Source organism: Passer montanus, unplaced genomic scaffold (assembly GCF_014805655.1).
Source record: "Passer montanus isolate IOZ18808 unplaced genomic scaffold, ASM1480565v1 scaffold7, whole genome shotgun sequence".
Lineage (NCBI taxonomy): Eukaryota > Metazoa > Chordata > Aves > Passeriformes > Passeridae > Passer > Passer montanus.
In genome coordinates this window covers 4,718,543-4,732,943 of record NW_024372147.1, presented here as the reverse complement: position 1 = coordinate 4,732,943, position 14,401 = coordinate 4,718,543, and the positions used below count along the sequence as shown (strand labels likewise).

Below are 14,401 nucleotides of genomic sequence, written 5' to 3'. Positions count from 1 at the left end.
GTATTTCCTTATAATGCTGTTGAAGAAGGAGAGCTCTGTTGCTCACAGGGGGAGATACAGAGTGCTGCCTGCTGTCCTGTAGTTGGAGTGGAGTGACCTGCCCTTCCCTCTACCCTGATGAATGTGGTACTGAAGCTTGCACTGAGGATTCTGCTTTCCTTTTCCAAAAATTAATTTGCAGGTTCTGAGTGACTCTGCAGCATATCTGTATCCCGTGTAAGGTGATGTTCATAAGTGGATGTAATAACATCCCTTGCAGCTTGTATAATTTTGAGCATTCAGTCATACAAGTATGATTCAGTGACATACATCCTTTTCCATACTGGTAGCCATCAGGGTCTTTCAGGGACTCCTGGGGTTTTAATGCTGCAGATGGAGAGATGTCCTGTCCTCTTCCTTGATGGGTGTGCTCTCCTAGTTTGCGCAGTTTTCAGAAACACAAGATCAAACCTTATTAGGTGCTGCTGTGTGTGAAAAGAAAGATACGCTTCTCTTAGAAATGGCAAGACCTGTATCAACCTCATGGAGCACTTAGAAATAGTTTTTCAAGTTTCTAGTGGTGCTTTTTTTAGGAAGATATAATATATTCTTGGGGTTGGGGAAGTGATGGAAGAGAGGTTCACAGCATGAGTCTAGTGTGCATTAGACAAGATCAGCAGGATGTTGTCAGGCAGATATTACTAGTGTTCCCTTTATGGTGTTGGGAGAAGCATGGTTCTGGGCACAGGCTTTGCCCCCACTAGAGACCTGTCCATCCAGGCCTGACACAAGAGCTGACACCTTGGTTCTTTGGCAGCTACAGGGGGAATGTGTCCCACAGCCTGTCCCAGCACACCCATTCTGCCACTGGCACTCCTAACATGTCCCAGCCAAGCGCAACCGAGCCAATAGTTGTCAGTTTTGCTGTTACACACATGGCTCTGCATAACAACCGGGAGCTGACAGGAACTGTCAGTTGTCACCGTGAGCAGCAAAGGCACTGAAGCTGTCTATCTGCCGACGTAAGACAACAGCCTGTTGAATTTCTTGTCAGCCTCTTTGTCACAAGGACTGGAAACTGCTAATACTGCTTAATGAAATAAGGTGGGAGCACACATTAATGATGATTTCCCTAGAAAACCCAGTCTTCATTGTGAACAGATAAGTTTAGTCCATTTCCTTCTTCGTGCACTCAAGCTCACAGATGCGAGTGGGGGGGATACCTAACTGTGAGAGCACAAACCCATGTGGTTGCTTGAGTAAGTTTGCTTATCTTTATAGCTGAAACCATGATGATTTCATTCAAGAAAATGACTGAGGAGAATTGCTGATATATGCCATTCACTGTTTCTGAACAATATATGCTAGTCATGTTTCTGTAACATTTGTGAGGTGTTGGGGTGTTTATGCTGGCATTGATATTAGGGTGAGCATTTGTACTGAAAAGGCTGATTTTTTCTGAGATTGATTCAAAAGTGCCATTACTCATACAGCTTCTAGAAGGAATGAAGGGCATCTACTTTGTGCAGTTTGCTTTGAAATGATAAGTAGATGTTTGTCTTGCACGGTGCTCAGGTTGTGTGTCAGCATTATGAGGCTTACTGCCAGCTTTGCAAGGTGAAATAGTTTGCTAATTTCCTTAAATGTTTTCAGTGATGCCCAGAGTAGCAGTTAGTTGCTTGTTCAATCGATCCCTCCTCCCTTAAGTGGTTCCCGGTTAAGAGAGGCTTTTTATGATTGTCTGCCGTGTGACTTGAGACAGTTTTTGTCAGCCAGAACCAGCTGGAGTCTGTGTGCTTGTATGAAATAATTTATTCATGCAGGATAATGCTCCTTAACATTTAACAGGTGATGAACGTGACATAAATTTCCTTCTTCCTTTTAATTTTTCCCTTTTCTCTTCCAATGTGCAAACAGGCAGGCTCTGGTACTCTAAATAGTAAGTAATTTTTGGCCATCTGTCAAAAGGAAATTTCAATACAAATTTAAATTAATGATGCCTGAAATTTTTTATAGCTCCTCTAAAAGCCTCTAATGTGCAGAAAATTCTGAATCTGCTGGTAGTAATTAGTGTAGCATGTAATGAGGATATGGGCAATGTTATACAGCCCCAGTGTAACGTTTTGATATGGTAGCAAAATTTTGATTTATATAAGGTTGTGCCTGGGTTTAATTGTGAGAGACACTTTAAAGTGTTTTCTTGCTGATATAGATTATTAAGCAGGGTGGATTTTAAAATAGCTCATGAATTGTAAATTTACGCTTTAGTGTGCAATTCAGATAACAAAGGTACAGTACCCATTTCTACAAAGAAATGAATTTGGAATGACCCATTTCTTGCCAGTACTTAGATCGCTTTGGATTTGCTGAGCAGTTTTCTTGCTGAAACTTGCTGTCTCTAGCTGTGCCGGTCCTGACTCCTCTCTTAGCTCAGGCCAGGGAAATGGCAGTTTGCATCACTCTACCAGACATGACATGTTATGCCTGATCCTGCCCAGCACCTCCCCTGACTGAGTAGTTCACTGCTGACACTGAGTAGTCAACTACAGATAACATGAGGAACTGTTCCTAAATAATAGATCAGCATTGACACAGCAAGCTCTGTGGAGAAGGGCAGGTTTGGGAGCTCTTTGATTTCTTCTTGGATCCAGTCCTCCAAATTCTTTGCAAAGTTTGAGGTATGGGAAAGTTCTAAATGCAGTAAACTGGGTCATGGGAGTGCTCTTTGTGCAATGGCAAGGCTGTGGAGCGGACAGAAGGAAGGGAAGGGTGGCATGTGCCAGAGCTGTGCTCTAAGTGCAGCCCTGGCTTAAGGGCTCTGAAGGAATATAATGTGTTTAGACAGAAAGACAAACAGCTCTGCAGTTAACTGCACAGCTTTTCATGGAGGACTTGGTGTGTCTCCTTTTCAAAGCCATTAAACTTCTTTTTTTTACAAGAGAAAAAAAAAGGGAAAATATTATTGTTTTAAGTGGATTCTTTCTTGCAAATTGCACAAGTTTTTTTCCACCTCCTCTGAGAACTCTTGGTGCAGGAGGCACATCCTTCTTTCCAGCCCCAGTGTCATCTCTTGGACGAATGTGGCAAAAGTTTCTCTTGTGCTTAACAAAGTTCCTTTTCTAATTCATTCTCTTTGGAGAAGCTGTGGAAACATCTTGTGTAAAAAAGTTCCACCTGACAGAAAGTGGTGGACTGCTGGCACTCTCTTCCCATAACTCTCAGTGCAGCAAATGGAATGAAAGAGCTCCCAGAAGCTGGCTGGGCTGTGTGCCTGCCAGAGGTAGCCTGGATGTCCCTGAGCAGATTGTTCAAGAACCTCAGAGTCTCCTGAAACATGTGGATTCACACACAGGATCCAATGTGTGTAAATTTTTATCACTTCTAATGTAGATCTCTTGTTCTTTATATGCCTATTGTGCGTTGCCTTTCTTTTGGGGTTGGTTGGTTTGTTTCTTTGGGTTGTTTTTTGGTGTTGGGTTTTTTCTTTATCTGATTTTAAAATTATTTGGGGCAGAGACTTGCCAAGGTGATGAAACCTTTTTTCATTTTGATCTGTTTCAGCAGTAACAAGTGCCAATAATTGAAAATTGCAGTCTTGTGACAGAAATAAAAGAGCTAGTTGGAGATTCTCTGGGGGAAAAAAAAAGAATTTCAGAAGAAAAGATATGAAATAATGCATCAAATGGAGCTTTGGGGTAGACTTCTGGCCAACATGCCGGTGAATTGGGAGAAGTCTGTCAGGGCAAATTGAGGTGAATTTAGAAATAAAATTACTTTTGCCTTAATCTGTGTGAAAGCTAATAATTACACATGTGGGCGATACAGGGAAAGTGGATGAATGTAATTCGCACATTGCATTTACATTTGTGGTAGCAGGTGCTCCAGTGCTTCTCAAGCTGTTAGCCACTATTAAGTGTTTAGACCTGTTTTCATTTAGTTGTGAGTAGGCTGCTCACTCCTGAATCTGTGAGTAACCTGATGCTTGGAGGAGTTGTGTGAATGCACTTCTGAAAGTATAAGATACTTTAAAATAAAAATCCCCCAACATCTAATGTAAGACTTCTGGATATTACCAAATGTAATTTATGTTGCTGACTTTGTTCTGCTGATAGAGGAACACCACATTAGCTGCTGTTATGTGGACTTTGCCCTAATTCTGTGGACTTTGCCCTAATTATCAGATTTCTTTTAAATGGGACTTCTTCTAGAGGCATGAGTGTCCTGCCAAATGTCTCTGCATTGTGTCTATTAAACAAGCCAAAAAAAAGTGGTTACCTGTTACAAACTTGAAGAAATTTGCAGAATTTATTTCCTGATAATTTTGTTATTTGGCCAATTAATCACCATTCAGCTAAAAAGCATTTGACAGGCTTGTTAAAATGCAGAGATTTCAGACTGATATCATGGATTCTGCTTGTACATTTTGCCGTGCAGGAATGAAGCATTGCATGTATTTTGCTTTCTGCTATGATGAAGCGGTAGTTTTAAACAGAGCGGATTTGAACTACACTGCTCTGCAAAGAGGTGTGTTTTTGATGTTCGTGGGTGTTTTGGGGGTAGCATTACCAAATAATGACGAGTAACTTCTGTTGGCTTCTGATACAGTAATTTTTTTCAGTATTAATTGATATCTGCCTCTGGGCATGTAAGCTGTGCTGAATGTAACAGGTGCCCTAATTCCAGAAAATGTGTTGTAATTGTTTGTTTGTGGAACAGATGAATAAATATCTGAGGGGCATAGCTGGTCCTCAGGTGGTGAACGTGAGTGGATTAATGATGTGATTGGGTGAGACATGCTTGTTTGTTGCAGTCTCATCCAGTAACTGTCTGCCGAAGCAGAACAAATATTAATTAGCAAGGTCCTGTTTGTTGTCTCAGTCTATCTTATGGAGCTTATTTTTTGGCACTGCATTTTTTTCTTAATAACATTTTCATGGCTAAACTTGTAGTATGTGATTCAAGCCCTGTGGTTTTTAAAAGGAACATGAAACTAAACCTCAAGTGTGTGTCTCCCTGCTGTGTTTTTTTCTTCTTTTCTCCTCCCTGCCCCAACTGAGCTTTAAATTTCTTTCATTCATGCAGTATCACATCTTTAGTCTTTTTCAGGAGGTCATCTGGGAAGTTTAATTTAGTGTAGAGTACTCATATTCATATGAAAGTGACAGCATATATACTGGCATCAAAGAATTAGCTGCTTCTGCTAGTTTTGATGGCTTCACCTCTTTTACCCAATAGCTTTCTACCCACTTCTGTCTATTAATGGCACACTGTCCTCCTTTCTTACATCTTTCTGCATGTTACCACAGGGTGATTTTTACTCAGTGGTGTGCTCACATTTGGTCAAATTCCTGTAGTGCATCCCACTGTCAAACTTTTATATTGCCACTTGGTGATGTAGGGTAACTCAAATATTCTCTCTCCAGATGCTCTCTTCACCCAGAAGGCAAATACATACATGGACTGTAATTTCTAACCTGAGCAGTCATGTCTAATTATTTCCATGGCAACAGACTGTGATGTTGATAACACAGGATTATGATTTCACATCATAGAGTAGGAAGAGGAAGTTTGCTGGAATGAGGAGGTGGGTGGAAAGGTCTCCAGTGTAAAGACTTTGACAATATAATAACTGGGAGAAGAGAAGTAAAGGCAGGAAATTAATTTGTTTATTCTATCTCTTCAAGCATTGTAAGCATGAAATTAAAATCGTACTTTACATGCTGGAATTCATGTCTTACACTAGTTTACTCATGGTGGATGAATTGGAATGAGGAACACATTTAGAGGTCAAGTTACATAGATGTTTGTCAATGTAATGGGAAAAAAATAAACGTATCAATTTTTGTCAAAAGTGGGACAAAGACTAGGTTTTTGACTTACAGATTTCTGTTGGTTGCTGTGATTTTTTTCCTTTTTTTGCGGGTTTTTTTTTTTTTTTGAACATCTAACATTTTGATTTTCTCATTAAAGCCCTCAGGTCCAAAGTAACTTGAAACATCCCTTATTTTTACATGATTCAACGGATTCCTTGGGCATGCAGATTATCTACTAAACGGACGGAAGGAGTGTGCCTTCTGGATTCAGTGACATGTATGACATGCATTGGAAGTTTCTGTCATATGGGTGAAGTCACTGAATGCTAATAGTATATTTGTATGGCTCTTCGTATTTGTTTTCTGGCACTGGGAAAGGAACACATTCCTAGTCCAAGATGATGAATTTAGTGAAATGGGTAGTCTGACTGATATGCAAGTTGTTATTCAAGATTGTTGAGTGCAACATGAACTACAAAGTTTTAGCTGTGCTTTGAGGGAAAAAGCAATTAGACCGGCCAGCAGGAATTGGCCATTGAGGGAAGTTTGCAGGAAAATTGCACTGTTTCCTGCCTCTCTTTGGTACAGCACTAATTGAGTTGAATAATTAATTAAATATCTAAAGCTCGATTAGCCTATTCTGCATAGCAATTTGAAAAGTTCTGTCTTTTGTTAGGCGACATTTGGCCTTTTGAAGAACAAAAAATTGGAAATGCTAATGTTTTTCATCCAACTAAGGGAAGAAAATAAAAATGTCTCCATAGCAACAAAGCTTCTTTCTACATGGTTTCCTAAAATATGCCTGAACCAGAAGCAGATGCCTGATTTGAGAATCTCGCCTTCTTCAATGTAAACAAATAACTTATAGGCAGGTGTTGGAAATAATATGGAAATCCCATTAAAGAGCCTTGGGTTCCTGTCAGTCAGGAAGCCCCTGCCACAAAGGGGTTGGTTGTCTGAATAAAGGAGGCAGAGTAAATTCTCGTTAGGCTTTAGCTTTTCCCAGGAAATGATTGTCTCTGCATGCTCTTTCTCCTGCAAGTCTGAATGCAAGCCGTTTCTTCTACTGATCCCTTCTGCCACCCTTGCTTTCTGCCTCTCTTCTCCTGCTGGATTAGCGCTTGATGTCAGTGGTGGCTGCTGCTGCTGCTTGGGGTGTTGTGTCATTTGTGATTTTAACCCCCGTTCCCTCCTGCCCCTCCCATCTGCAGCCCTGCCTTGGCTGATGAGAGGACAGCTAGGGGAGACACCTGACACTGGCCTGGAGTAAGGAGAGGAAGGGAAGTGCTCTATGTGAATTTATAAATTTTGGTAAAGGTTTTGGCATGGGTGGTTTGCTGGTGTTATGTATTGGGGTTCCAATTAAAAGTGTGGTTTTTCATGTGTCGTGTGTCTAGAAGTTGGTGAAATGGTTTTCATTCTTTTTAATCTTCTTTTGAAGTTACTGAGAAAACATGCTTTCCATCACTTATCTGTTAGTCTAGTATGACACTTCTGTTACATCTGCACTTTCTGATGTCAGTTTTGTCCCCAGACATGGCTGTTCTGAGGTCTGCCTTACAACAGCTTACCTGCCAGCTTACCTGCAGACTGTGGGTGAAAACTTCAGTGCAGGGCAGGTGGGAGCAGGTGCTGAGGACATGCTTTCCAGGGTCTCTGGGCTGGAAATGGAGATGATGTGTTTGTCTCCTCACATCCAGTCTCTACGTTCCTTGTCATGTCAGACATAGTGGTGCTCTTAATAACACTCAGAGGGTTAAATGTGGATAAACACAAAACAAGGCTTCTGAAAAGCCTGAAGATTATCATGCAGCATTTCTCGGACTATAGCCCCCGAGACGCACTTCATAAAGCCAATAAAGCGCGCGCTGGTGGTCTCCCGTTGCCCTGGCAACAGACCACAGGGCACCCTGTGTGTGAAATGCATGAACATCTGCGAATTAATCTTTTTTAGTTTGTTCTTTCCTTGGCACCAGTGGAGCTGTGCTGGCTGGTAGCAACAGGGCTAGAGCTGGAGGGTACCCGAGGGATGCCCCAAGCTCCTGGCAGAGGAGCCAGAGCCAGGTCCTTCCCCAGCAGTGCTTCCAACAATGAAGGGATTGAAGGAATTCAGCTTGATGTCACTTTTTTCTGGGATGCTGTTAACTTGCGTTTGGGTGCATTGGGGGAAGAAATTTAAAATGTAATTTTCCTAAGCTGAGGTATTGTTTGGCTTGTTGGTCTTACATGAAAAAGTGATCCAAGAGGAAAATTGAAGTACAGTCTTGTGTCCGCATGAAATTTTTACTGGACTTCATCACTTGTGTGCTTCACTGTCACAAGACTGTAGAAGAAACAGAACTTGAGGGCTAGAAAGTCTCATATAAATCGTAAAACGGAGACGTGTAGCCAAAAGTCAGCAATGAAGCAGCTGACCCGGCAAGAGACCCAGCCACAATCATGCTTAAGAGATGCAAATCCTGGAGATGGTATTTTCCATTGCCTCCTGAAGGAATTATGGAGACCACTAGCACAGGGGTTATTGACTTCCTGTCAGTTCCCTGTTAGGTGCCGGGTGTTCTCTTCCCTTCTGCCACCCTCACCCCTGCTGCGGTGCACCACGGTACAGGTTCCACGGCTGGTTCCAGAAGCTGTGCTGGCTGCTGGCTCTGACTGCTGGCTGCCAGCTCAGGGCTTGCCCCAGCTTTCCACCAGGTCTCAGGGAGGACTGTAGGGGGAACACTGTAAATGTTTTATCATCAGCAATTGCTGGATGCAGGCAGTGTTTTAATGAAGTATTGGAAGTGAAATGCCACTTAAATCTGCTAATTGCTTTAAAAGGACAGTGGATTATTCTGTATCTCTTCTTTTTGGTCTGCAGACTTAACAAAGAGTACCAAGCAGCTTTTAAGTGAGGTATAGAAGCCAGTCCAGTGCTACTTGTTTGCATACGAATATTAGTCGACACAGCTGCACCTCTGTTTTTCTGCCACTCAAGAGGCAGTGAATACAGCTGTGGGAGTGTTCTTAATGCATACTTATGAGTAAGTGGGGCGGAGGGGTAGGAGAAGGAAAAGATTCAACATGGGTTGTTCCTTTTTTGCATTAACTGGGTGAGCTGTCTACCATAGATTTACCATTCAGAGAAGCTGGCATATTTCAAGCCACTCTGTTGTTTGAAAGAGGGCGTACAGTATTTTCTTTGCTATATTAATCTTGACAAAATAAAAAATAGCAAATTAATAAAAATAAACAATAACACTGATTTTGCTGGCAGGGTCGTGCTTTGTCAGACTGGCATGTTCTGCAGATGTGCGGTGCAGGCATATGGAAAAAAGGCCAGGAGAGGTGTCTCCCAATTACAGCGTCCCCCAGAAGGGTTTTCTGCAGATGTGTGTGGTTTGTGTTTGGCACAGACCACACACAACATAAAACTCTTCAGCTATGACAGAGTATTGTTGAGTCCTTTTCTCTTTTTATTATATTTACAAAGTGGACTGACTGTATAGAAATCACTAGTTACATTGAGTTGAAAAGCCAGGGCTGACCTAAATAACATAATGCTTTGTCTTGTGATCTTCCAATACCAGGCATTAGGAAATTGTTGTATTTAGCTTGTAGTAATTGTACCTGTGTATTTATATATTTCTCCTTTCTCCCTGATATATTTGTTGAAGCCATATCTGTTGATGCTTTGCTTCTGTCTTGCCTCTCCATTTCTTTTAAAAATATAAAACTGCAATTTATTTTAACCCTGAAAGAAATTAATGTTTTGCTTTTCTTCCCTGCTTTGAGAAAAGTTTTGTGCTATGATCTGCAACTACTATTTTGTAATGAGCCTTGCTGTCCAATACTGCAGTTTATGAGAAGAATTCAGTGTCTGAATAATTTAAAACCAATATTTTTAAAATAAATTGCAGTAAACATTGTGAGGTTAGAGAAACCTTTTTCTGCCATTCCCTTGCAATACAGTATTTTTCTGTGTGCCATGTCAGGATGTATAAATGACAGAAGAGTAGCAAAGGGACCCCACCTTAAGCATAAAGGTATCTGTCCATGATCCGTTTGTTGCCCTTAGAAAAAGTAGTGTGTGCTCACCATCTAGGGTAGCCTAAAAGCTTTGTATTGCACTGCAGGAGTTTGAAAGCAGTAAAGTTATTTTCCAGATCTGTAGGGCTCTGGTGTGCTTTATGAAGGTTTTCTGGTTAGCAGTGTTACCTTCACCTATGGCAAAGGCTGGGGGTGCCATTTTTTCAATGCTTCTTCGCATTCTGCTGGATGAGGAAGAGGATACACCATCAAAAATTGTGATGTTATCTCTCTTTCCCATACTTTCTAGGGTATTCAGTATCAGATTGTTTCTAGTGTATCCAGCATCAGAGGTTTGTTGCATTTAATCTGCACAAGTCACAGCTCTTTTGATACCAGCTGTTTTCTGTTGTACGGTATCTCTCTACATTACCCTCTCTGTTGTGTCTTTGGTCTCCGTGAACCTTAAGCAATTTTACAGATTCTGCTAATGACTGTTACAGTCCTGTTAATACTAACAAACAAACTTAGTACTGCAAATAGCAATAACCTGATTTTTAATAGTAAATCTAACAGAAGTTTCCCACCAAGTAGTGTAGGGCTGTAGTGGGTACTAACAGCTGTGGTGATCACAGCGTGGTGGAGCTGCTGCTATTTAGTAGACAAATGTTTTATGATTGTTTTGAACAGAAAGAGGAAGAAAACTTTATTTGATAGAAGAAGTCTCTCATGTTGACAACACACAACACCAGATTGCTACAGTGCAATCACTGCAAAGCCTCATGTTTTGCAAACAAAATATGTTGCAGATTCTAATTATAAAAACAAAAATATGTTCTTTAATTTGACATACAGAGAGAATTTTTCTTACTCTTTTTCTAAGTCTTAAAACTGCCAGGAATCCTCTCTGGAATACTAGTTACTCAGTGTGCGCAACTGTTACTGTAGATGTCAAAAATAAAATATTCATAAGTGTATTTGATATTGTATTCTGGCTCAAGATACATATCCAAGATACGGACAACACTGCACTGTGATGTGTATGTAAACTGGTCCTAGAAAAACATTTGTTCATATCCAGGGTTGTTCTTGCCAGTAATGAGATAAAATCAAAACAAGCACCATTTGTTACCTAATTTGCCCGTTTTCTTTAAGTTTGCTAAAAGTTTAAAAATAATACGTTCATGTAATTGAGCAATTGTGACAAAAGCCAGCAAAGTCAGGGAAGCAGACATCTGAAGGTGGCTGTTTCCCATACTTAAATGGTGATTAAAGTAAAACATGTAATGCATAGCACTGGGTTCTATGCAGTAAGACTACTTTGTCCTGCTCTTTGAAACTGTAAACATGAACCTATGTTCAGGTGTGTGAAACCTCGGGAAGAAGGTGAGTGAGCATTTGGCTTGTGTCAAATGAACATGGGGGGCAGTGGAGGAAGAGAGATATGTGGGAATAAATGCATGTTTCCTCTCTGCATTTACCTGACTAGCTGCTGTGCTTATTTTTACCTACACTTTACATACTCTCTGGAGAGAACTCTTCTACAATTCACATGAAAAATAGGAAGAAAAATTATACACAACCTTGATTATGCTGCATAGAGATCAAGCAGCTAGTAAACTGATGCATGCCTAACACTTGTATGTTAAAAGCTGTGTGTTCTTTATACCAGAAGCAAGGTGTAAGAAGGCGTTTCCTCTAAACATTAATGCTTTTCAGGATCATGGGTTACCATTGCCCTCTCTTACGTCACAATGTGCCTTATGTTCCCTTTTCTCCTGTAGGACATCTGGTGGTTCCATGGAAATATTTGAAGAGCCATCATTTAGCAGTTTGAAGGGAAAGCCTTGAATAATTCACACAACAAATGATTAGGCAAGCACTTGTCTATCTAACTGAATTATTCTGCATGTTTGCTGAAGCAGTTAAGCAGCAGAACAGCATTTTCTTCTCTGGAGGCTTTACAGTGGTAGTATTGACCCACCTAGTTATTGGGTTTCAGCCTTTTGTTGACACTGTTGTAAATGAAAGCAGTCTGGACAGGCACTGAGCAGCTGGGCTGGATAATTGTGAAGGATTCATGCTTGTTGCTGTTACCCTCAGTGTTTGTAGTGGGTTGTTTGCTTTGACTTTTGTTGAACTGTTGACAAAAGCATTAGATACAAATGGGAACAAATAAAGTGGTGAGATGCCAGGAGGGCTTGGCAGAAATGGTGGTATTCATTCCAACTTAAATGGCGAATGTCGGCACTTTGTCTGGATGGGTAACGGAAGGTGTATTCAGCATTTATGTGCTTTTCCCTCCCCTTTCCCTTTCTTTCCTTACTGATAAATACTTTTTGGCAATCAGGTGAATAAAAACAGAGCAGAGGCAATTTCACTATTACCTTAACTCCTTGGCACTATGTTTTTGAAGCTCTCTCTGACTGGATGTCTTGCTGGGAAAATCCAGTTCCTGAAATGAAAGGATTAAGTACATAAAGGGAAGGGGAGAAAAAAAAAACAAACCAGAGAGAAAAGGACGGGGGTGTAGAAGGGCTAGAGATGAGGAAAGAGAGGCTTAAATAGAGCGGTATACACTAAGTAGTATAGCCAGCAAAATTGAAGTCATTTACTGGAACGTTTTTAATTTGGTTTAAACAAAATACTCTTTTGTATATTCAAATGGGGAGTAGCTCAGCTGTTGTGAAGCCAGAAAATTAATGGTATTTTTAGTGAAATAACAAATGCATGTCAACAACATAGCTGTGGATGATAATGTTGGCATTTTATTCATGAGGAATTATCAATGCAGGTTACTGGACAACATAGTGTGACTGGAATGATTGAGCACAGGGGGGAAGCGGCTGTCCTTCTGTAAGATGATTTCATTTTACATTTAGTCCTTCAGGAAGAGAAGAAGGAGATAGAAAGAAAGCATTTAAAAAAACATGTCTGAAATACTTGTCCTTGTGGTTTCTGGGTCCCAGAGACTAACCTTTTTAGCTCTGACTCATAGTTTTCTGGCTGTCCTCCTTTTCAAGTCAGTCTTGAGGGATGGCAGAGTATAGATGCAGAAGAATAGCATCACATTAGGATATCTTTGCCAAAACTACCAAAAAGGTAGTTTTGGCCCTGGAGGAGCTGCAGGTTTACTCTAGCCATCTCTGGCACTTGAGTTTTGTGCCTCAGAAGTGTTGTTTGCTTGGGACCCATAATGCATCTAATGTGTTGTGAAATATGGTTATGCTGGCTGGTTGTGGAGGAAGTTAGCGTACATTCTGGTTCTTTTTTATGGAAAGACTTGCCACTTGGCAGGAGAGATGCTTTATGTTTGTTATTTTGACTGTAGTTTTCTTGTAGTGATCAACTTCAGAGTGTTGTGCAGATCAGCTGGAAAGTGGCAAGTCACATTTACAGGGGTGACTGTTACAGTCATTAGCAGAATTTCCACTGCAGTGGAAGAAAAAGGTGCTGTTCAGTAGTGCTGTGTAAAGGCATACAAAGGTATTCCTTGCCTCTGCTGTAACATGTGCACCTGCTGGTATCTGAGGTAGCCACAGGGTTTTGGGGTACCAGTGTTGTGATATGCAGGTATTTTTTGTCTCCTGCCTTTGTGGATCTCCAAGTTGTCCTAAAACCAAATGCTATAGTAGCCAGGTAATTATGGTGTTCCTGGACCAAATTTGAGTAATTGTCTGTGTTTTCATTATTCCCCTTTGTTATGGTTGCTATATTTTTCCTGTTCTCATCATGATAAGAAAAGAAGGGAAGCACAAAAAAAGATAAGGAAGAGATTGCCTTTCACTGCTGTCACTGCTAAAGTTTCTCATAACATGTAGGATGTTTGTTGTGTTAAACCATGTTGACATCAGCAAGAAGTGTTTTGCCCTGATATTAATACTGTGAGATCAGGCCTGAATTTGTTGTTAATCCTACAAATAGTAAAACAAAGGGTAGAAATACCAAGCTATTTCTAGCAAACCTACTAGGAGTGGTGTTACTATACATATCAGTTTGTGCATGATGAATCCCCAATTCTTTTCTTTTTGGGAAATACGCATAACCAACGCATAAATTCTAAAGGGAGCTAAAGGTATTATGATAGCAAATTTCAGCCTTGATTGAAGGTAAAATGAGGACTTTTTGAAATGCAGGGACTTTAAGCCCAGTCAAAACAAATATATTCCATAATCGTGTTTGAAGAGCATTTGGGAAACACAGTTTTGGATTACCTAAATTGTGTGAGAAGTCACAAAAACTAACTTTTGAACATTCTGTGGCATTGCCTTACTTTTTAGACAGGCTTGGATAGTTTTGTGTTTTCATGTGAAATGTACTTTTCCCTGTACTTAGAGCTAGCTCATTAGGGTAATCTGGTTTGCCTGCAGATCTGTAAGGGCCTCAGGTTTTGCTTTACCTGGAGTTTCACAGACCTTAGACCAGGAAGCAGGAAAGTGCTTCTGGAATGAATTTTCATTGAAGTAACAGAAGTGTTGAGTGAAGCAAGGAGGGAAAGAACTGGTATACTACATAGGTGGAGATTGAATTAGACTCGGTGAAATCACAAAGTGATTATGCATTGTGGGGCAGCATTTTTTTGCACTGTCTGGTGTGAGATA

At 40.6% G+C, this 14,401-nt stretch overlaps 1 protein-coding gene across 7 annotated transcripts in view; it reads left to right on the top strand.

The window, feature by feature from the left end:
- Positions 1–14,401, top strand: part of LOC120512022 (transducin-like enhancer protein 4) — a 97,466-nt gene that overhangs the window by 54,629 nt on the left and 28,436 nt on the right. The window lies entirely within an intron of this gene.